This window comes from Coenobita brevimanus, chromosome 75 (genome assembly GCF_032717465.1).
Source record: "Coenobita brevimanus isolate Jiangsu-jjx chromosome 75, ASM3271746v2, whole genome shotgun sequence".
NCBI classification, from domain to species: Eukaryota; Metazoa; Arthropoda; class Malacostraca; order Decapoda; family Coenobitidae; genus Coenobita; species Coenobita brevimanus.
Window position 1 is genome coordinate 21,718,390 of NC_137028.1, and position 25,144 is coordinate 21,743,533.

Genomic DNA, 25,144 nt, shown 5'->3' on the forward strand with positions numbered 1-25,144 from the left:
AAGTTTTCAAGGCAATACATGATGAAGCTCTCAAAGAAGGAAAATGGTGTGTAAAAACTCTCTTTTGAACTAGAAAGGTCTGGCGTTAATGTACCTACTGACATTATCAGTTTTTTTCCAAAGATTTCTATCTATTATAGGATCAGGCATCTTTACAAAATGTTCGCTGGCGTCACTCGACTCAGGTGTCCATCTACCTTTTGTGGGTTGGTGAGTAAAATGAGTACCTAGGATACCACCTAGGGGAGGTAACTGTGAGGACCGCGTCTGAGCGACTCAAGCCGTCTGCCTTCACCTTTACCTTTACTAAAACAATATATATATATATATATATATATATATATATATATATATATATATATATATATATATATATATATATATATATATATATATATACCAAGTAAGACATCTGCAGGCGATCCTGGACATAGCAGCTTCCAAAGCAGTAATCAAATATTCTTGTAAACTTAATTCGAATTTTCGGCCCACCTCAGGCCATCAGCAGGTACTATAACTATCCTAAATAGTCAGCAGACATGATAAAAAGAAGAAACCAGGACTTTATTGAACCTATGAAACTAAAGAAAAGAAAGTAAAAACAAGCCTTCTCCCCGTATAAGAGCTCAAAATTATTTTTATTTTTTTTTTATTTTTAATTTTTTAATTAATGGCCTTCACCCTGAAGGGGCATTAGGCCAGCAAGAATCGACAATCATGAAAGCCAAAATAATGATATGAAATATTTGCATCTGTTTCATACCACTGTTATTATTCATGATCATGAAACATAATAAGTAATAAAGAATACATCAGTATACCTGTACATGGATAGTACCAAGACAAATACTTCCATCTATACGTCACATGTAGACTCATTACTATACTGCTACAAAATAATCAAATACTTATCAAATTTATGTAAAAAATACATAAAAGGAATAGATTGTAGCACCAGTTGCGCGAGCAGGGCAGTACTCCCAAGGTGGATGGAAAGTTGATGACAGGGAGTGTTGGAGCTCCCGTTTCATCAGCCCTCAGGACTAGTTCCTGACCATCCCCCTTTGCTGAACTTTTTCAGTGTCTCAGTAACACAGAGAATAGGCCAGCATGCTCTCCAATACAAGTTTCTCTAACCATCTACACCAAACTACATGCACAGTACACACTACACTCCTTTTGCCAAAGCTCAAAAAAAAAAATAAATAAATAAATAAATAAATAAAAATCATGGATACACAACACTCAGCCTTGGAGTCCCCAGGGGTGAGGACCATAAATGCCCCCACCTTCCGCCCCTCTCCCGGTGACGACTTGAGCTCCCTGGAACCACTGTCTGACTCACTTCTTCTTCATTTCTGCAACATTTGTGGCCTTTCCTCTAATTTTCGCTCTGTTGAGCACCATCTCTCCTCCTCTAAACCTTACCTTTTTCTAACTGAGACTCAGCTGTCTGAGGCAACTGACAGCAAACCCTTCTCTGTATCCTCCTACTTTCTCTATACTCATTTTAAAGCCAAAGGTGGATGTTGTGTATACATACGCAACGACTTATCTTGCTCTCGTGTTCCTGAACTTGATTCTGCTGAATTCTCCACACTCTGGCTTCGGCTTTCCTGTCATTCTCTGACTAAATATATCTGCGCTGTTTACTTATCCCCTAATTCTACTGACTATCAAAAATTCTTCGACTATCTTACTTCTACGATGGAACACATTCTATCCATTTCTCCTTTCTCTGAAATCTCCATTCTAGGAGATTTCAATGTTCACCACCACCTTTAGCTCTCCTCTCCTTTCACTGATCCACCTGGTGAACAGGCCTACATCTTTTCTATCCTTAATGACCTAGAGCAGCTTGTACAGCACCCTACCCGTATCCCTGACCGCCTTGGAGAGAGCTCCAACAACATACTTGACCTTTTCCTTATAACTAATCCTTCTGCTTACACTGTTAAACTTTTCTCTCCGTTAGGCTCCTCCAATAATCACCTTAACCTGTCCTATCACTCCAGTACGGCCTGTGGACCTTCCAAAGAAATGTCGTCTGTGGCACTTTGGAGCTGTGGATTGGGAGGCCCTCAGGCAGTACTTCTTTGATTTTCCTTGGAATGATTATTGCTTCCATAGCCAGGAGCCATCTGAGTGTGCCTTGCACATTATGGAGGTTATTCTCTCGAGCATGGAAGCATACATTCCTTTCTCATATCCTTTGACTAATGCAAGAAAGCCTTGGTTTAATCACGCTTGTTCTAATGCTGTCCGCAACAAGGAGAGGGCCTATAAAAGGTACTGGAGCCAACCCACCCTGGAATCACATCATTTTTACGTTTCTGCCCAGAATCGTGCTAAGTCTGTTCTTCGTTCTGCTAAAAATAATTTCATCCGTACTAAATGCTCTCAACTCTCCAACTCAAATTCTTCCCGCTCCTTCTGGCACCTTGCCAAAAACCTTTCTAACAACTTTATTTCATCATCCTTTCCTCCTCTTTTCTACTCTGATGGTTCTGTAGCTATTTCTTCTACTGATAAAGCAGATCTCTTCGCTCAGACTTTCTCCTCCAATTCCACCTTAGCTGATTCCGGTGCTGTTCCTCCATCACGACCACCCTCTGACTTCCTCATGGCTGACATTAAAATTTCTTCAGCTTATGAATTTTCTGCCATCACTGGCCTCAATACTAACAAGGCATATGGGCCTGATGGAGTCCCTCCTGTTGTTCTCAAGAACTGTGCTTCTGTGCTTACACCCTGCCTAAGCAAACTCTCTCGCCTTTATCAACTTGTACCTTTCCTTCTTGCTGGAAGTTTGCTCTCATTCAGCCAGTCCCAAAGAAGGGTGACCATTCTCAACCCTCTAACTATCGTCCAGTTGCTTTAACATCCTGTATCTCAAAAGTTTTTGAGTCAATTCTTAATCGGAATATTTTAAGGCATCTTTCCTATCACAACCTTCTTTCTGATCGTCAGTATGGGTTCCGTCAGGGACGCTCTACTGGCGATCTTCTCACCTACCTTTCAGACTCCTGGTCATCCTCCTTTCGGGACTTTGGCGAAAGCTTTGCCATTGCACTTGACATCTCAAAGGCTTTCGATTGAGTCTGGCATAAATCTTTAACTTCCAAACTGTCCTCTTACGGTTTCTCTCCTTCTATCTGTGCCTTCATCTCTTGCTTCCTTTCTGGTCGTTCTATAGCCGCTTTTGTAGACGGCCATTGTTCTTCTCCTAGATCTATCAATAGTGGTGTTCGTCAGGGCTCTGTCCCATCACCAGCTCTGTTCCTTTTATTCATCAATGACCTACTAAGCTATACATCTAACCCTATCCACTGATACAATGATGACTCCACTCTTCACCTTTCCATTCGGTTCCCGCAACGTCCATCTCAACAGTTACTTCAACAAACAAGGGATGAGGCTATGGCACACCTAATGTCTGACTTGGCTCGTATCTCTGAGTGGGATAAAAATAATCTTGTTGTTTTAATGCATCAAAGACTCAGTTCTTACACCTATCAACCCGACAAAATCTTCCACATGTGTACCCACTAATGTTTAATAATATTCAGCTTAATCCTGCATCATCCTTGAACATGCTTGGGGTTTCATTCATTCGGGACTTATCTTGGAAAGATCATATTACATCTCTTGTAAAATCTGCTTCCAAGAGATTGGGTGTGCTAAGCCGACTCTATTCCTTCTTTACCTCTGCACAAATGTTGACTCTATACACAGGTTTTATCCGCCCCTGTGTGGAGTACAGCTCGCATGTGTGGGGAGGTTCCTCACACCCAGCTCTTCTCAATAGGGTGGAGTCAAAGGCTTTTAGTCTCATTAACTCTCCTCCTCTTACTGGCTCCCTTCAACCTCTGTCTCTTCGCTGCACTGTTGCATCTTTATCTCTTTTCTACCGCTACTTCAATGGTCACTGCTCCTCTGAACTGTCTGCTTGCATTCCTCCGTCTCTACGACGGGCGCGTAGCACCCGTCAAACAGCAAACTCTCATCTCTTTCCTGTCCAACTCTCTAATGCAAGAGTTAACCGTTACTCCCAATCCTTCATTTATGCAACAGGTCAACTCTGGAACTGTCTCCTTCTGTCGCATTTCCTGCTTCCTGTGATCTCCAGTCTTTCAAGCGCAGTGTGTCCAGGCATCTCGAAATGATCGGATCTTGAATTTGGCTCTCTCTTGTAATTTGTTTTTCTCTTGGAAGGAACAGTTATTGCGAGCTCATGGCCTTTGATTACTTCTTCCTAGCATAGAAAAAAAAAATACAAACTTACTGGTTCTGAACAAAAAAAAAAAAAAAAAATTATATAAATGTAACCTCCTCCTGCGATTCGCAAATATATAAAAGTGTATTGACGTATATACATATGTACAAAAACCATACCCCTATATAGAAAAAGTGAAAAAATATAAAAATAGATATATATAATAAGAAAACTACAGCCAAGTTCGTAAAATAAATCACAACTCTCTGAGCAGTCTGGTCTCTTTCAGGAAAGTCATCAATTTATCAGTCACACCAACGTCCCAACCACCCAAGACAGAATCAAGTGTGAAAGGGGGCGCATTTGTTGTACAGTAGGCAGCCAGAGAAGTACGTTCCCCAGTATACCTACTGCAGTACAAAAGGACAAAATGAAATGCCAAGAACCACTCAGGGAAGACCCAAAGTAACCTACTCAAACCCCCAACAGAAACAACACCTGTCTGTTCGAACACAAAACTCAACCCCCCAAACTGAAGCAAACAAACCAAAATAACCTGTAGGTTCGAACAAAGAGTCCATTAAGTATTATTAGCTACATTACTTTCAGGTCTATACTTCTCTACTAGTAATTTTTCTCCTAGTAAAGCATCAGCTGAAATGCTGAATTTAGTTACTATCATGTCTGCTGACTATTTAAGATGGTTGTAGTACCTGATGATGGCCTGAGGTGGGCCGAAAATTTGAATTATGTTTACAAGAGTATTTACCACATTATATATATATATATATATATATATATATATATATATATATATATATATATATATATATATAATAATATGCCATTCAAGTTTCCTCTCCTTATAATTTTGTGCCAGTCAAATTCCCGCTTGGCATATTTTCTCTTCCTGACAAATTTATGGAAGTTTTCAAACTGGTGAGTGAAGACACGCTGTGGCGAGGAAACCGTGATGAATTTATTTTTGACAGTGACAAGCTGAAGAGTTATGAGAGAGAGAGAGAGAGAGAGAGAGAGAGAGAGAGAGGGAGGGAGGGAGGGAGGGAGGGAAAAGATTGGCTAGATTAAGAAAAATAAAATAAAAAATAAAAAAACAGGCAAAGAGATGCAGAAAACTTATGACCTATGCATAATGATAGTCCCTTCACTCGGACGGTGTTTGACTCAACATTCTTACCATCGATTTGATCTGAGGCAAAACTGGCCTTTGGAACCGGCGGAGTAAGACATCACGGCCTTCATCATCATCATCATCATCATTATCTTCTACGAAGTGTTTCCTATGGTGAAGAAAATAGTCTACAGGTAACAAAGGAAAAATAATGAAAAAGACGACACGTAGGATTGACAGGCGTATGTGGAAAGTCTCTGTCTGCCTGCCTGTCTGTCTGACTGACTGTCTGTCTGTCTGTCTGTCTGTTTCTCATTTTGTTTCTGTCCCTTACTTACCTTAGGGGGAATGTGATGATGATGATGATGTGACGGTGATGATGATGATGATGATGATGTTAATATGTTTAATTGTTGTTGATATTGTTGTTGCTTATAGTAGTTGTTGTTGTTGTTGTCGTTGCTGTAAGAGTAATAGTATTATAGTATTACTTTTATTATCATTATTACTCTTCTCTCTTCTCGACTCATCATTCATCAAAAAAGTTATTTCCTCTTTACCGTGTTCATAATAGCTCACGCCTCTTCACATACAGTAAATATCACATCCTGACAGTCATCCTCGTCACTTCATGTAGCGTCATCACGTCATGTTTCCCTTCAGCACCACATGGAGGCGATTCGTTTGTACCGTCCAGGATTACGGTATGGAGTCTGGCTAGAGGTAGGGCACGTTAACCTTTAAAGTGTTCGTTCCTGCATCTCACAGTGCACACAGTCAAAGCTTGTCCAGGGGTCGTATTTATAAAGAATCCTAACCAATTTGTCCTCACGGTCTCATAACAGCTGACTGTTATCACAGATTTATTTTTCTGTCACTTTAACATTCACTCAAATTAGACCCTGAAGTGTATGGCAGCCTTATGAGTGAAAAACATAATACGAGTATACAAGCACTCTAATAAATATCTTAAGATTAGGAGAATTCATACATACGAGCCCAGCTTTACTGTAGCCTCCCCCCCCCCTTCTTTTTTCTGACGTAACTAAAGGTTACTTCCACAACTTGAATATTAAATCGTGGCTACATGAAATTTAATGAGCCTTTATGATGAGGTACGAATGAGCCACGTTAACTTGACTCTCCAGTTTGACTGCACACGGCCATCAACCAAATGGAAAGTGGTTAGAGTTATTTGTCAGGTTAGAGTAGTAGTATTAGTAGTATAGTAGTAGTAGCGGTTGTAATAGTAGCAGTAGTAATAGTAATAGTAGCAGTAGCCCCAGGCTGGATTGAAACTTGAATCCAGTTGCCCGCAGGCTGAAGTTGTCGTCTTGCAGTCCTCCGACCTCTTTAGGGGATAGGAAGGGAAATGAGGGACGTTTGTTTAACCGGGCAATGGGTGCGCCCAGTTATATCGACACCACTACGTGAAGGCGTTCCTCTCCAGCACCAGGAGCTATATATAGTCCGTGGGCAGGCACACAACTCAGATAAGAGGCTTGTGTGTATTTTCCGGGAGCAGTTTATGAAAGTGGTGCGGGAATTTGTAAGTGTATGGCAGTGTCAAGATGGAGGCTTAGTGCAAGGTGTTATATCTGAATACTGTGGAAGGATAACTACTTAAAGCTATTGCATTGTGATGATGAAGCATGTGTGTGTGTGTGTGTGTGTGTGTGTGTGTGTGTAATTCACCGGGTCGGTCAGGATCACTTGATGGTCGTGATCGTCAGCTTTTACCCTCCCGGAAGGGAGCTGAGAGCTCATATAGTCCGATCTAAGGGCAAGGCTGTGACCTTCACACACGCACACACCCGTCCCCTTGCTCAAGGGGGACAGTAACCACCCACTTCGTCAGTGAAACTTTTCGCAACCTGAGCGAGGCGCGAACTCCCGTCCACCAGTTGGCAAGCGAGAACGTTACCACTACACCAGCGAGCGGTGTCTGCACCAGCGAGCGGTGTGTGTGTGTGTGTGTGTGTGTGTGTGTGTGTGTGTGAAGACAGGTAGCCTAGATGTTTGATTGAATGGTTCAATATCAATGTTGGAGTGAGAGGTATGTGATGTCCTCATGTTGTTCAGTGTGTTTAGGAAATGGGTTATGAGAGATGTCAAAACGGTGGTGATGGATCTGATGTGAAGATGGTAAAATGTGAATATTTAAAAATTTTATGGATGTAGATAACGCGATACTGTTTACAAACAATAAATGGATGGAGCTTTTGTAGAATGGTACAGTTCTGTGAATGTAAGCAGTGATGACTGGAAGTGACACTGAGAAAAGTAAGGTAATTGTTGTTCAGCGAGAAAGTGACTTACAGTGTGAAGTGTTTACTGAATGGAAAAATGTTGGAATATCTCTACCTTAGCAGAGTTGCAAGAGGGACAAAATGTGTTAAAACGCCATGATGTTGGTTGTATCACGTGTGGGATTAGGTAAAATTTTGATGGCTTAACTGGTGAGTGGTGTGGCCCATTTAAACTGGTCACTCTAATGATATAGTTGTTGTACTTTTGCTTTTCGGTTCTCCTGTTCTTGGATCCTACTATATAAGATTAAAATGATGGTATGATGATGCTGATATGTTTCAAATCCACTTGCTGTTATTCTATGCCCTAAACATACACTATCTCAGCCGTGAACACTGTAAGGGCTGTACCAATAATGTATTGTTTGTTATCAGCGAAAGATAACACCGGCACCGCATAATGACTCCAAAGGTACCTACTAAAATAACGACACATAAAAGCACTTGGAGATTTTAATGTTACAGATGGTGATATAAAGAGAACAACGACGAGAAATTCAAACTCTTGGCGCCAAACTTACGGTGAAGATTGTCCTTTGGGGCTGAGGCTAAGTTACGGCCTAGACAAATATATAAATAGCTGGACGAAAGTTTCTCGCTTCGGGTGCAATACACTTTATCCTAAGGTTTCATTATGCATCGGTGATGTGTTTTAAAATATTGCAACTTCTTGCACACAATGATTACCGTAAACTGGGGAAACTGGAAAATTTGGCCTTAATTGAAAGTTAAAAAAGGCGACACATTTCAAGGACTTATACTGTACCTGGAATACTCAGAATTACGAACCATTGTGCCCCAGCTATCACTAAAAGCATCACGTGGCAGAATCTCGTCTGTTTAGCTGGCTTGACTCTAGCAAACCTTTTCTACTCATTTATCTGGATTACTGTACCACATTCCAATATTCACTTTTATGCCGCTTATATCCACTCATTTGATGTAGTTCTGCCTACTTCTTCAATCACCTTTATCGTTCTTTTTCTGTGTCTGCTCACCTCTCTTCCTATTTCTCTCATTTTTCCTGTCACTTTTTATTACTATTCTATCCCTTTCAGGTGGTTTTACATTGAGTGCCAAGCTGAATGGTTTCCTGTAAACCAGGAAACCATTTACAACTGTGGGTGGTAACCATATAATCAGTCCAAAAGTGTTCCCAGTGTGTCAACAAGTGGGTTTGCGGAGGGTTAGTGCCCCTCCCCGTACAACAAACTCAAAGACAAACGGCCACCCTTTACGGGATTACGGCGTCTGGCTGTAGATAAATAGATACGGTACTTTTTTAATAACCATATAGACTGCACAGATAATATGCAGGAGCATGTTGCTGACCCATATGCAGGAAAAAAAAGACAGAGGTTCTAGAGAATGTTTGAAGTTGATGGAAATACAGGCCATGGTCACGATGCGGGCAAGGCACAAAGGAGGTCAGTGTGTCTACTAAAATGCGGTCACGTGGTAAATCGCTGGCTGTTGATTGGTAGGGCAAATTGTCCCCACCAAATTCCCTGCTTGCAACGGGAGAGACTTGGGGAGCCAGACACAGCGTTTGTGAATAGCCCTTGAGGGTGGTGGGCCCTCCTGCGAAGTCGTTCAACGTCCGGTAGTGAATCCGCCCCCAGATACCCCTCCCAGGTGGAATTCTCAGTGGCTTTGGGGATTTCCTAACACTGCTTCCTTAGCCATTAATTCTGGACAGTACATCTCAGTGCCATCTTATATGTCTCTGATGCAAACTATGTCGATACTAACTCGATAAAAACATCATGCAAGGGAATTCTAGTTTGTAATGTGCGAAAATAAAGCGCTAAGGAAGAAGTGCAACAAGTCTTCTCTGCTGTCTGGAATACCGTCATCAGCCCAACAGCCGCCTATGGAGACTGAGGGGTCATCTCTCTGGCATTGGAGGCTTCGTATTACCTTTTTCTTAGCTATTTATGTGATTTATATCCATTTAAATTTCGACAGTTTGCTGAGTAGCGAAAAAGATGATAAAATTTATAATATGCTAATAAATGAATAAGTAAATGGTTACAAAAAATGAATCAATCGCTTAGGAAGGGGTGACACGCAGACTAGTGCGTGTTTGTCCACCCAAGGGATGGTGTGTGTAGCAACAAAAAGTGTGCAGAGCCAAAAGGACACATGAGTAGTGGAATGCAGGGGAGGCACACACACTACAGAGCCAGCCAGGAGACAGGACGTGTGTGCTGGGCAATCCCCAGGTCCTGTCCTCCCCCCTTACTGTTTTTTAACCAGCCCATACCCCACTGACCGGGCTAATGTATGGCCCGGCCTGCATTATAGGTGCAGGGAATCTTTAAACGAACGAACGAACGCGGGGAGGGAGCATCAGGACACCTGCCCCTAAACTGATAATTATAGTAGTAATAATAATAATAATAATAATAATAATAACAACATCGTTTATTTTATTATTATTATTATTATTATTATTATTGTTGTTGTTGTTGTTGTTGTTGTTAGTAGTAGTAGTAGTAGTAGTAGTAGTAGTAGCAGTAGTAGTAGTAATAATAGTAGCAGATTATCTGTTTTTAATGGATAACAAAAAATTTGGCATGTAATGAAATCTGATCTGCTTGGTGCCCCCTCCCCTCAAAAAGAGAAAAGAAAAAAAAATGCCGCTATCCATACTACCACATCCCCACACTTGTACACAACGAGAACCAGGATGATGCCACCGACTGGGAAACCCTAAGAGACAGTTTCCCCTCCAGTGACCACAGCATCGTATTTACCAGGGGACAGAGGATCACCCTGATAGTGTGTTGATGGATTTAACACCTTGAATTGGCGCTGGAGACGGACGCCTTGATGCAGTGGCACCGATGTCACCAGATCCGTTTTGGTTCCTTCTTCCTTGCATTTAAAAAAAAAATCTATCAACTGCTTGGTTATACGAACGCCCGTCAGCTACTTCCCCGTCCCACAAAAGGAGGATGGTGAACAGCAAAAGGAGGTCAACTTTAACCTCTCCCTCCTTCCCTCACCTCAAAAAGGAGGATGGTAAACTGTGAAAGATCAACTCCTTCCTCGTCCCAAGAAGGAGGATGGTGAACTGCAGCAGAGGATCAGTTAAGCCTGTAGTCCACCGGGTTCATGTTTCAGCTGAACCTAAGGCTACTGCTGTTACTACTACGGTCAGTCTTTGAATTTAGTGACATGTTATAGTGGTTAATTTCATCTTGCTTCCTCCCTCCAGACCATCTCATTAAGCTTAGGGGAAACGTTTACTTGCGAAGGTGTTAATGAAGGCTCTGTCTAACCACTCCAGTTCGACATCTCTTTTCTCAGGTTAATTAAATGGTTTGGGGGTAGCAAGCGTAAAATGGAAAGCACGCCACTAGACCAATGGGGCTGATAAAGAACAGAAAGACTTTCAGTGTATCTGTACCTGCTAAGTAAATAGCGAGAGAGTAAATAAATGCCAATTTCAAAAAGAGGGAGGAAAGCTGAAAGCAAACTGAATGAAGAGAGGATAACGTACCTTTCAGACTGGTAGAGTTTGTAATGGAATCATGTGTACTTTAGGAACCGGAAACTGTTTTATTTATTTTTTAATCTAATACAGTCTTCGAACATAGATTTGAAAGTCCGTTTCCAGAGGTCCAGGAGTCCTTCAGCTTATACCCACCGTCCCTACTGACCTGCTAGGGCTGTCTCCGACAGGAACTGTGTGATGGAAGGTAGTCGGCGAGGTTCATTTCGTGGAAGATCAGTAAAGCCTTTATTTATTATTTTTTTTTTTTTTTACGAAATTCGAATGATATCAAACTGTCTCCTATCTCTGCGCTGGATCAAACTTTCGCAATTTCGGACAGCCAGCAGTGGCGCCAAAGGGGGCCTGGGGAGCTCAAGCCTCCCAGTCCTCTCAGTCTCCCTAAAACCCCATTAATTTTGAAGCATATTATTGTTCCATTAGGTGTTCGGGTCACCTCATCCCCCCCTTGCTCTTAGGAAGCCCCTCCTTAATCCCACCCAATTAAAAAATGCTGGAACTGCCACTGTGGGTAGCAGACGACTTCTCCAGTCACCTGATTTTGTGTGCCATGGGAACTGCATGTGACTCCGAGAGCTTCACTGTAGCCTCCACATATGAGGGGTGAGTGACGCCCTCCGAACACCGTCCTGTTATTGTGGTAAAGGTTCGCCCGACTGTAAGTGACACTCCCACATCCCTCCCCTCATCACACATCCTGCATCTGCTGAATGCCATACCAAGAAAATAGTTGTGGCAGCACGTATACTGTAAGACTGCTGAAGACGTACAGCTTATTTCAGGAAGGCAGAACTGTCCACGTCTCCACAGGTCGTCACTGGCTAATGGCTCAAGTGGTGAGTTGAGGCAGACGGTAAGACAGCTACTGGATGCACCAAGGCATATGGCCCTCTCTTTCCGATTAAGAGAGAGAGAGAGAGAGAGAGAACTTGTGAATCAGAAACTTGAAGCTAAGTATATCGCCGTTCAGAAAGATCACATTCCCATATTGTACGCATTTTGATTGAAATTATCTCAGTTAATGGTAGAGTCAGTGACTGGGCTGAACAAACTGCAGCGACTACAGAGGCTACATGCACAACTTCAGATAACTCCGAACTATGCTGATTTCCCAGGGGTGCATGTGCAGGCCTTCCCAGCGAAACTGGTGGCATCTGGAGTTCCATGGCAGTAGAAGCTGCTCCTTCACCGACAGCGGTGAACGCAAATTGTGCTTGGTTACTCTGGCCACTTGTCTTTATTACCATTGGTGAGTTGAACAGGTCAATATGTCGACTCATACACAATGGCAGGTAACACGTGAGATTCCTGACTGTTGGTCAACTGGCGCAGGAACCAGGCACAGATTTCCCGTTGTTTCACCTCACAACTCTTCCACGTACACTCCACAGCACTGCCAACCTACGTCACATGAGACCATTATTTGTGACTCAATCCTGGTGCTGTTCTGTGCCAAGATGGTACATGATATTAATGTTATGGGCCTCCTTGAAAGGGACAGTTCACACTCCTTATTGCAATGAGGTAGTATTCATTATTAAGCGAAAGACAGGAAATACTGAATAAGTATAATTGGGCTTGATGGCAGCAGGCACAGGAAACAAGAATACTGGGAATTCATTCAAACTCTTGGACGCCACGCAAGCACCGGATATCCGTTACCTCTCAGAATACTGCTTAATGGTGACGGATATGAGTCATGTGTTGTTAAAAGTTAGTAGAACAGTAAATAAAGGAAAAGGAATGGGAAATAATCTAACACAAATGAAACCTCCTCTGGTACATTTCTCTGTGCTACCCTCTGAACACACTAAAAGTTGCACAAAACTGCATTTGAGCATTTATTTTTGTGTTCTTTGCATAAACCATAATAGCGGTTATTTACATTAACTAAAAATGGGATGGAACAAGGAAGATCATTCTAATAGGTTTGTTTTTATCTCCTGCGACATATTTCATGAACAGCAACTAGAGGGAAATATATACAGCTCAATAAACGTACAAACAGGCGGTTTCGTCGACCACGTGACCTGCCAGAGATGGCGTAAAGAAATGAGCGTGAGGAGTACAGGAATGGATGGGATGGGCTGAATATATCTGGTGGACGGTGGCGCTGGGGCAGGGAAACATATCCTGTGAAAATAGGTGCTGAAGGATTAATGGTTTGATCTATTGCATAGATTCCACCAATAAAAAAAACAAGATAAGCTCGCTTGGTTCTCATTTACCTGCCATTCTTCTGTATACTTCTGACGTAAAAATTATATGGTAGCAACAGCAGTAGCGATGAAACGACCAGTAAAAAGCGTCAATTGACCCTACAGGTTGATTATAAGACATAAGTATTACAAAACGATGATATCAGGGCGCTGTCTTGGTTGGTGGCGGGAGTTATGGCTCCCCTGTAAGGTCATTAACAGCAATATTATCAGTTCATAAAAATTAGTATTTGTTAAGAATTCTCTCTCTCTCTCTCTCTCTCTCTCTCTCTCTCTCTCTCTCTCTCTCTCTCTCTCTCACTTAACTTACAGCTCCATATTCTGTGTGCAGTCTAGTAGCTGACCTTTGATATCACTGTTTTGCAAAGACATTTCGATGCCGATAACTTTGCTCAGTCTGTTATCAGTTGTTCAATTCAGTCACTGTTTTTCTTGATGAGTCGTCACAGCAGAACATGTATACGTTTGTGTAGTTTGCCACCATGGTAAATTAATGTTAGCCCTGCCTACACCTTCTCTGTAATGACTACAGTATATATATATATATATATAGAGAGAGAGAGAGAGAGAGAGAGAGAGAGAGAGAGATAGATAGATAGATAGATAGATAGATAGATATAGATATTTATTTATTTATTTAGTTATATATACTGTATAATGTAAAAATTGAGACATTAAATAGCCTGTAGATAAATACAAACCCGTTTTTCCGTATCTGCTCACATCCTGATCATTCCGCACTCTTCTCTCCGTCTCTTTCCTTCTAAAACAAATTGTCCTCTGGTAACCACATTTTTTTTTTTTTTTTTGGGAGGGAGGATAACGAGACAGAAAGAATCAGCACTGTTCTTTCCTTGCCCTTCCTGGGAAAGCGAATCCGGTCCCTGCTGTATTGTATTCCCTACGAGGTGAAACCTATCAGTTAGTCCATTTTATTCATCCGGCATCGTGATATGTGTGCAGCGAGACAAATTTACCTGCTCTAGGCGATTTGTTATTTTTTCTTATCGACCGGAATTCATTGACAGATGGGGGGGGGTGGAATAGCGTAACGTCTCTAAAATGCCGCTGGTGATACCGTGCAAAGATGACAACAGACTGGTGCTGGGATATGCTTGAATTCACACCAGGCACTGTAAATATTTCCCCTCAAAAACAACACCTTTGGTCAGTCTGATAAAGCTGAAGTAACGAAGTAATAAGGTTAACAATGATGACTCTAATGGGCTATTTAAAGTGCTTCTAAAATTTTACAATCTGGCAATATATTAAATGATCTTATACAAAAAAATATAAATAAATACATACAAAACAAAGTAACCCCACCCTGAAGGAATTAATATGGATTTTTACGTTTGGTGGATGGATACAGAAAAGTTGGTTAAATTGTTATCCTTTACTTCTCCATAGCACTGTACAGTCCAACGGTACCCAAGAGTGAGGGTGAAGGGTATAAAAAAAAAAAATGACTTACACCTTCAGTCCCAGGGAATATTTTTCTTGTACTCTAGTTACCATTGCACAGTTTTACTCAACTTCAGACTGACTTCCAGGAGCGAAAGGATTAAAGGCTGCTGTATCTAACTCCTCCAGAATGACACGTCACTCCTAAGTTTAATAAAAAAAAAAAAAAACTGTCTGCAGATATAAAAATAAAAAATGTCATTAGATTTAACAGGGTACAAAGACATTCCCATGACTTCATGACTTTGAGCTAGTACGCGAAGGCCGGTATACTAAGTACCTTTCCAGCAACATCCCATATCCATCAACTCTGGGTTCCTGAAGGCTAACCACTCAATACACAATGTCGTCGTCTTATGACACCCCCTCCTCTTTGTTTTAAAAATGATGCGTGGCCTCAGTATTGCCTGCCTCTTGTGCTGTCGCCTCCGCCGTTTTGTGTATACGGGCCCAGGATCATGGCCTTCATCAAAGGGATGGAGCATCTCATACACTGTCCTTCAATCCTAATCCTCCTTTGTTTATGAGACCATCTTTTACCTACACAGTGCTAGCTTGATGACAGACAGACAGCACTTATGGTCCTAGAGGCAGTGGCGTAGCCTGAGGGGTAGGCGGGATGGCGCTGATAAGTGTTCAGGCATCTTGGATTGAACGGAGCTTGCCTTTTTTTTCTTTTTTTTCTTTTTTTTTATATAAGGACAACGTTTTGTGGGTTCCCATCTTTTCATTACTTTCGGTTTGCACAATAAAATATAAAGAGATTTGCAATTGCTCTATTCGTCATTCATCAAGTGTTCTTAACTCGTTTATTCCTTATCTTCTCTGTTATTATTCTTCTGTATACCTCTCCTGCAACACTCGGCGATCACTGCGAGCACCTTTACTCTTGTACAAGGACACAGTCACAAGTTTCTTCCATTCCTCTGGTGTAGGTTCACTCACCTAAGCTCTCTTGCATATTTCCTTATTAAACTCTCTCCGTTACACTATGTTATCTTTGCTTTCACCTCACCAACACCTACTTTTCCATTCTTCAGTTGAATCACAACATTCCTCGCTTATCACATTTTCTGAAAGACATTCCTTCTTTGCACGCTGCCGAAACCACCAATATTGTTCTGCTCTTATCAATCCCATACATCGGCATTTCAGTATATTCTTTCCATCTGCTCTTTATTTTCCTTCCATTTGTTTGTAATCTTTTCTTCTCATTCCTATGATCACATTTCTTATTCCCAAGCTGAGCTGTACATTTTCGCACCTTCCAAAATAGTTTCTTATTTTCAGAGTAACTGACATTCACTATCTTTCAAGATCATCACTTATTCCTTTATTTTTTAAAGACTAGTGACTCCGCTTACCGTATTTCAAAATTAAAGTATATTCCCCCCCTCATTCAAATTAATAACTTTCTTACATCATTCTAGCCACTTTTTCCGCTTTTCTTCCAATATTCTCTCAACCTCCGTATCTCACCAAGCTATAAATTTCATACCATACTCCATTTACTCTAACCTGGCCAAGATTTTCGCCATTTTGCAGCTTATTTCTATTAGGTCAGGGGCCGAAAAAAAAAAAAAATCTACATATTTTCAACGGTACTGCATCGTGACTAGCATCATACTCTATTGTTAATCTCTTGTTACAGTTCAGAATTCAAGATAGAAAGCTGGCATTTTTAGGCCAACCTAGAGCAAAAAATTGTATTGTTATTCTCGCAATACCACACACACAGTTTCAGCATTCCTAACCAAACAATGTCAGTACGAACTCCATATGTCTTTCAAATTCACTTGCCCCCAATTCACTGACCCCAGTTATTCCTTCACTACCTCTAGCTTGTGTTCATCCGCCACTGCTGTGTTTTTTAACGTCATTCACTCAGAGTTTTGTCTTCCACTATCCACCACGCTCATCTCAGGTTTACCCTGCATGCCAAGATCATAGATTAGGTTCGGTTAAAAAGTATTACATTAGGCCTACTGTAGGTTAGGAATAATTAGATTAGGTTAAAAATTATTTGATTTGGTTAGAAGTAGTTAAGATAGGTTAGGTTAGAAATAGTTTGGGTTAGAAATCATTAAGTTGGGTTGTTAGGCTAGAAATCGTTGTTCGGTTACGTTAGATGTGGTTGGCATAGGCTAGAGATTGCTAGGTTAAGTTAGGTTAGAAATGGTTGGATTACGTTATGAATCGTTAGGTTAGGTTAGAAATTTTGTTTAGGTCAGAAATCGCTAGGTTATGTGAGGATGGCGTAGAAATGGTTAGATATGGTCAGATCGACCTCCACACCGCTCTTGCGTCATCAGTTGAGCCAAGCATCTTCGTCTATCTCGACAAGCGTGTAATCTGCCAGGCTTATCTCACCACCGTTCCCAGTATCTCTTTGTCACGTATGTAAACTCATCAAAAAAAAAAAAAAAAAAAAAAGTCTTTACACAGATGACCGATGGATTTACACTGAGTGCTATTGCTTATCACTTTTTCTTTCTTTCCTTTAAGCGAGTATTTGTGAATAAACTGTTGTATAAAATGGTTCCTTCGTGTCGTACTGATTAAATTACTTACCATGTAGTTACTGGAGACTATTTTCATGCGTTTCGTTCGTCGTTTCAAAACGTTAAGCCGTTCAGTTGTAAAGATAATTTTTTGGTCGAGTGTAACATATCAGTATGACTTCGCTTTCACAGCCTGGCGAAATAGCGGGAGTTTATCTGTGAATAAGAGTGATTGGGAATAAGTACTGTGAGCGTACGAGTAAGGGAGTGAAAGTAAGTGAAAAATTAGTGTGTGAGTGAAGTCAGTGCAAATTACAGTAACTGAGAGTGCAAGTGGGTGAATGTGGAAGTTAGTCTGAATCTGAGAGAGAGAGAGAGAGAGAGAGAGAGAGAGAGAGAGAGAGAAGGGGGACTATGATGATTAACCTTTTCGCTATGGTTGACACACTTTTTTTTTTTTCTCATGTAGTATCGCGTTTCCTTACTATGTTTGTACCTGTACACAATATAATCATTTTTGCCTCGTGTGTGCATCAGTGTATCCCTCTGCTCTCACACACTCTCCTGCTTGGCCCTCAGAGGCAAAGTTCCCCACAGTGTCAGGGCTTGTACTAAACTGTAAATAATGTGATTAAAAATAACTATCACCACGATTTTTGCTCGACGGAGAGAAATCCTGTAGCTGCCCTTAGCTTCGGCAATTGTTTCGAGTCACTTTTTTTTTTTTTTCCAGATGGTATACCCAAGAATGTCTAATGCTAATACCAGACGATATTGCTTAGTTGAAAGCTCCTGGTACAAAGAGTTATGAGTAGCAGTGATATCTAAACTCGGGGGCGCTAGATGGATACAAAGATGCGAAGCCGTATATGGATATATAGACAGTTTGACAGATGTAATTCTAGCTTAAAAGAATACGTAGAGTCTGAGATTATTTCTATCTATCTATCTATTGCCAGACGCCTTAATTCCTTATACGGGGTGGCCACAAACAAATCGCCTCCACGTCACCCTGTCCCCCGCCATTTCCCTGCCCTGCTCCCAATTCACACACCCCTCTCTCATATACCTCTCATTCGATCCCTCCATATTATCCTTGGCCTTCCCCTCTCTCTCTCCCCTTCCACCTCACTCACATACACTCCTCGTCAGTCTCTCACTCTCCATCCTCTCTACATGGCCAAACCACCTCAACGTGTTTCTCCTAACGCTTGCGATCACATCCACGTTATTTCACCAAACAGATATCACTCTCTCATCAACCCTTTCGCTTTCTATGGCCGCATGGAATTGTCTCATTCAGGCTAATACTCGTACAACTGAGAAGCATTACATTTCAGTTGATCACTAAGGTAGCAGTTCTCTCCAGTAAACTAAATGTTTTGCCTGAGGCTGGCTGAGCGAGGTATTTCATTTCTTGCATATTTCAACTATTTTTACATTAGTTTGTATGTTGTCTTAAATAAGGTCTACAGTTCACGTACGGGGTTCGTGGCTCCCATCATTCTTTCATTGGTGTCTCTCATATTAATCCATGTGTCTAGCCTGGCAGTCAGCAGCTGTGTAATACAGAGGCATGCATTATACACTATTATTGCGCTCGAGGGCGTTACGGCAAGCGAGGTACTTCCCGATAAGTATAGTCCCACTGAGGATTTAACTGGGTGTACCTATTGGCTTCTTTAGGTATTACTGTAGGACAGGAACCTCATGCAAAATAAATCGTCAAGGAAGAGAGCCTGCTATGGCACTATCTTCTGACGCGTCTTGTACACGTCACTGATACCGCACTGACTCACTGCTCGTCTCTCAAACACCAGTCTAAACGTCCCCCCCTCCCCCCAATTACCACCTCTCTCTCTCTCTCTCTCTCTCTCTCTCTCTCTCTCTCTCTCTCTCTCTTAACGGTTTATCGTAGTTTACTTTGTTTTACTCCGTTTATTCCTCCTGTAACGGCGGTAAATGGGGACCCCCGCTACTCATTCACTTGTTGGATGGTGATTATTATATATATATATATATATATATATATATATATATATTTTAAATAACAGAACGGAGGAAGGAAAAACAAATGAAAAAAAAAATAATTCATACACCAGATTACTAGTGTCCTCTGTTCATAAAATATCTGTAACAGTTAGACTTGATCAGCTATGGGTTGAAATTTGGAGGGAAACAACTGTGGGGAAGTGAGTTCCAGAGAGATGCAGTTCGTGGAATGAAAGAATTCTGAAATAGGCAGATGTTCTGTAGTATGGTTGAGTGACATTCCAGTCATGAGCGCTACCAAATGCCCGTGTGGCACAAGGGAAGGCATGGAGAGGTGGCACCATGGAAGCAACTTCGTCTGAGCATTTGCCATAAAAATATCTGTAAAATAATGCAAGGGAGGCAACATTCCTTCTTACTTGCAGGGAAGGTAGTGTGTTTGTAATAGCAAGGTTGTAATAATTCTAACATCTTTGTTCTGAATTTTGTCTAGTTGTTTTAATGCAGCCTCTCCACATCCATTCCACAAGGGTGAGCAATATTCAAGCTGAGAGCGTACATGACTTATAAATTATAGCTAACTGCTCATCAGTGAAAAAGTTAAGGACTCTGTACAATAATCCAAGTTTCTTTGAGGCAGTTTTAGCAAGTGATCTAACATGAGAGGTCCAGCTGAGGGCATTGTTAAGTGAGACGCCAAGAATTTCAATTCTTTTGGAGATGGGAATATTAATAGCACTGAAGGTAATGTATGAATCTGGGAATATCCGTCTATTAGTAAACTGTATATATTTAGTTTTACTAGCATTAAAAGAGACAAGGTAGTTTTGTCCCCATTCACTGATCGTAGATATATCGTGATTTATGGAGATGGCTGTACTGAGTTGAGAAGTAGAGATATTAGACTTTGTAAATGGGTGTCTGAGTGTGAATGAACTATGTAGTGTTGAGTCATCTGCGTATGAGTGGATGGGATTGTGGGTGACAGATAAGAGATCATTAATATGAACCAGGAACAGAGTTGGCGCCAGAACTGACCCCTGCGGCACGCTGACGCTAACCCGCCCCATCCCGACCACTTTTCCACCACTGACTCCCCCAAAATCCCGACCATTTTAGGAAAAAAAAATTTTTGGCTCAAACCTTCGCTTTTGGTGAGAAACATCGAAAATTCATAGAGAAATTGCTCACCTGAGGTTTAAAATACTCATTACAGGTAGGAGTACCTCCTTACCTTACTGGGTTTTCTATCAGGCTGGCACCAAAGAAAACGAGTTCTATGGGAGGATAACTATTTCACACCACTCATTAACGGTATTTATTTATTTACTTGGTACGAATTTATATGTAGTATGAGAGTATATTGGTTTTCAAGCAGTAATATAGGCATTATAAGCATTGTTTCACTCGCTAATACCTGACCTTTTTTTGCCACATTACCTGATCATCATTTCTAACTGTTTCTTCCTCTAATGCTATGTAAAGTTTGTCCTCCACATTGTCATTGATTGGGGAATCACTCTGGCCCTGAATTTCGTACTGTGGCATGACATGGCTATACTGCCAGGTCACTGATAACAGGTGAATTGCTGAGACAATGGCATGCAGGGGGGGGGAGAAGGTCATGCTGGGTAAGGCATTGTCCCTGCCTGGCATCTTGTTGAGGAAGGTGTCACGTGTATACGTACCAAAAATGACTCGCAAAAATTGAAAATTGTGCAAATTAGGGACCTTGCAATTTTTTCGCGTTTATGTACGTCGACGGGATTGGCAGTGACAAAACGTGTGGACGTTAAAGAACGTCAACAGGACGCCACGGGTTAATTGAGTGGAAATTGGAATATACATCATCTACTTTTACTCTTATTTTCCTGTCACTAAGATATGAAGAAATCAAAGGAACAAAAGATGTTAGTCCATAGCAAGGGAGTTTGGACAGCAGGGAACGGTGCCATACTCTGTCGAAGCTTTAGAGACATCAAGAGCTACTGCATGAGTTTCTCCAAAAAGAACAATTGATTGATGGATGGTATGAGTTAGGAGATTGAGTATGTCAATGGTGGATCTTTCGTGGCAAAAACCATATTGTCTATCACTAATTAAGTTGTTGGATTCAAGATGTTCAACAATGTGCTTATCAATTAAAGTTTCAAATACCTTACCAAGAGAAGATGTGACAGCTATTGGTCTGTAATCAGTGGGGTATATATATATATATATATATATATATGTGTGTGTGTGTGTCAGGACTCCATATTATAATAATACAACTCATTAAGCAACGTTGGGTCTGGTTAGTACTTGGATGGGTGACCGCCAGGGAACACCAGATGCTGTTGGCATCCCTACGTGTCAAATGGGGTTGGTGGAAGATTAGTGCCCCTCCCTGTAAAACAATTAACTCTAAGCCCTTGGCCACCCCGTGTGGGATACATGGCGTCTGGCAATGAATGAATGAAAATGAATAGATAGGTAGATAGATAGAAGCCCCAAGCCAAGGGGTGATATAGGAAGTGTGTCTGCGAGAATCGAGCAAAGGGAAACAGGCTTGCAACCCTTAAGTGAAGGAATGCTTGACGTGCACCGGAAGCTGTCCATACACACAGACATACAGTGTTCTAGGAGCTTCACAACAGTATAGCCCACGTGACACTACCCCTGCTAAACGAGAATGTAGGAATCAGAGCTCAGAAAGGGGCTGGCCATAGAACCAGCAGGTAGTGGAGAGATCATATAAGAAGAGGGATCTGACTAGACTTAGTTAGTATACTAAGTCCCTGTGTAATACATACGCTGCTCGACTTAGACTTTCTTCGAAGATAATAAATCAAAATCAACTCCCTGTATTCATCTTTAACTCCTCCTGCTCTTCGATTACCAAAATAACTTTAACCAAAACTCAAGATTTACATATTGGAAGACTAAAGAGTTACATATATATAAATGGTGGCTACGAAGTTCCTACAAGAAATGGTGGCAGCGGTGGGATGATATCTTGTAGAAACTTCGTAGCTTCTTGTAGTGTGTTTTGTAGATCAGTTATACATATATTAGACTCATGGACGAGCGGTTGTTATCCATGAGTAGTTTTGTAAGTAGATAATCTTCGTTCCCTTTTGTCATGCAATGACAGGAGAGGTAAAGATAAGTATGGGACTATTTTTATTTGTCTTGGAATTATTAACAAAGTCTCTCACACACGAGTGAAGTATAGAGTCCCACTAGCTACCTCCCTGTCTCGCTCTATCTTTCTCTGCCACCCTCTTGCCCCTGTTGCTAGCCTCCTTCTCTCTCGCTCTCTTTGTACAACCTTTAGCTACGATCGCCAGCCCCTTTCCGATCTCTGATTCCTACATTCTCGTTCAGCAGGGGTCGTGTCACGTGGGCTATATTGTTGTTGAAATGTTCTAGAAGCCTGTGTGTGTGTGTGTGTGTATATGTGTGTATGATCACAAGGCGCTGTTTGTGGGGTATTGTGCTTGTGTGAGATTCTGGAGAGGTGCTAACGTCACTTCCTTTGGCCCCTAGGTTTGACATTGACCTAATCTCTAGACTATATTATGTATGTTGCTGGTTATTATGTAAAAAGCTATTTTACAGTCCTGACATATATATATATATATATATATATATATATATATATATATATATATATATATATATGGTAACTACACTATATATAAATATATATATAGCAACCATTATATATATATATATATATATATATATATATATATATATATATATATATATATATATATATATGTATGGTAACCTTAATATGCTCGTATACCGTATGTATACGTATCTATCTATAAACAGTCGTGGCCATAAATAATCATCTATCATCCTGTATGCCCTGCCTCAGACTGGCTCCTTTATGCGCGGCAGGTCACACTGGAGTAAGAGGGGCTGAGAGGGAGAGGCCAGAGAGAGAAGGGAAGGTGGGTGGGGGGACGAGCAATGGTGCTGGGGTGGAGTGAAGGAGGGGAGAGTGAATGAAAGGCGAAGTTGTGGCCACATAATTTGTCTATTTTCTTTCATTCAGGGCATCATATAAAGGAGTTACTATTCGGTAGAAAAAGCTGCATTACACCTTGTATAGCGGCATCATATAACAAGCTTTAGATAGCTGGTGATATCAAGGACTGGCTCGTGAGAGAAATATGCTGACGTGGCATTAAAATTTGTGCGAAGCCAGATATTTGTGTTTATCCGTGTATTTTGACTTCAGACGCAGAATGGAATCTGGATGTCACGAGTCGGCTAGTGGCATTGGCTTTTGTGGGAAACCGCGAACTCTAGTGGAATCCCAGTTTATCGTTCAGTTAACCGCTCACTTGGTCGGGAGTGTTTTCAAATCAATTTTTCACTGTCATAAGTGATCGTCTTTGTGTGAGACATTAGTGCTTCCGATGAGTGATTTGTTTTGGGCGTGTTTCACTCATTCTAGCCGTTAGAAATGCGGCCACAGCTCTCCCCTCTTTCCCACGATTTAGTCAGTCGAGGTTTGAATGCCATGAAACCAGGTTGGGCCAGAGCGTAGTGCCGCTGTTCCTGATTTCCACATAGTGTGATAGGCGAGAGACTTAAGCGAGTGCAGTGTCCTTCCAGTAACGATGCCCAGTCATCTGCTTAGTCCACTCCTTGACCAGTATTTCTTTTCGTTTTCCTAGACTTAAGAGTTTAGTTAAGGTGCTGTTCCCTCACATGCCGGCCGGGTGCGCAGCATGTTGTTTTCCTAGGTTTAAGAGTCTAGCTTTTGAGTGAGTGAGTGAGGGCAATCTCCTTACTTTGAATTCATTTTGAAATGTTAAATTTATTCCTTTGTAATCAATAAATTTAACAGTTCTTTTTCTATGACCTTAATGTAATGTAAACTCATGTTTCATTTCTCCATAACTAAGCTTATTTCCTTTATAGCTCCTAGCTTGCATAACCGCTTTGCTATTCATAAGTGGTACTTGGGCCAGTCTTGTTGTATTAAGCTTAAAATCCATTGTGCCTTCTAGGAGTTAACGCATCAGCAAGAACCTGATATCATTAATAGTATTAGTTATTTATTGTCAGGGGTGAAGTCACTTTCTCCAGAGGCTAACAGTACTAATAAACAGCAATTGTGAGGAATTGGTCTCTGCTGTGTATTGTTGAGAAAGTTTATAAATTTTCGTTCTTAGAGAATCGGCGAAGCAAGCCAGAATAAAGTAATCATTGCTTGATTTTAGCAATACAATTCATTGTACTGCTCTTCAGTATTACTGAACATTATCATTTAATATTGCATTTATTTTAAAAAACCTCGTGACAATTGGCGACCTCATTCCAGGATATTAACTCCTAGCTCTAAAGCTATTCATGAGATAATACTCACTCGTTCATACTTAGGTATTTATTATTAAAGTCATTAGGCACTACCTTACTGGTGATTACTGATACATTTTTATTAATTTACATAATAGTTTTCACAGTCAGTTGTTTAATTTTCTTTACCAGTTTAATTAGATAAAACTCGTCACCACTAACCTGTGCCTATATTCTTTATTCTCGATTATTGACATATTTCTCTGAAAAAATCGGAGTCTACTGAGTCGCTAGTACTTAGATTGAGTTAGCATCATGTCGACCAGCGTCTATGTACAGGAAGCCAAAGATATGGGTCTTACGGACCCAACTGAAATCAAGGAGTTCATCCTCTCTCGGTTTAATTACGAACAGCAGCGCGAGAGTGATGCTCGTGAAGAGCGTCGAATTCAGCGTGAGGAACGCGAAAAGGAGTGCGAATACGAGTGAG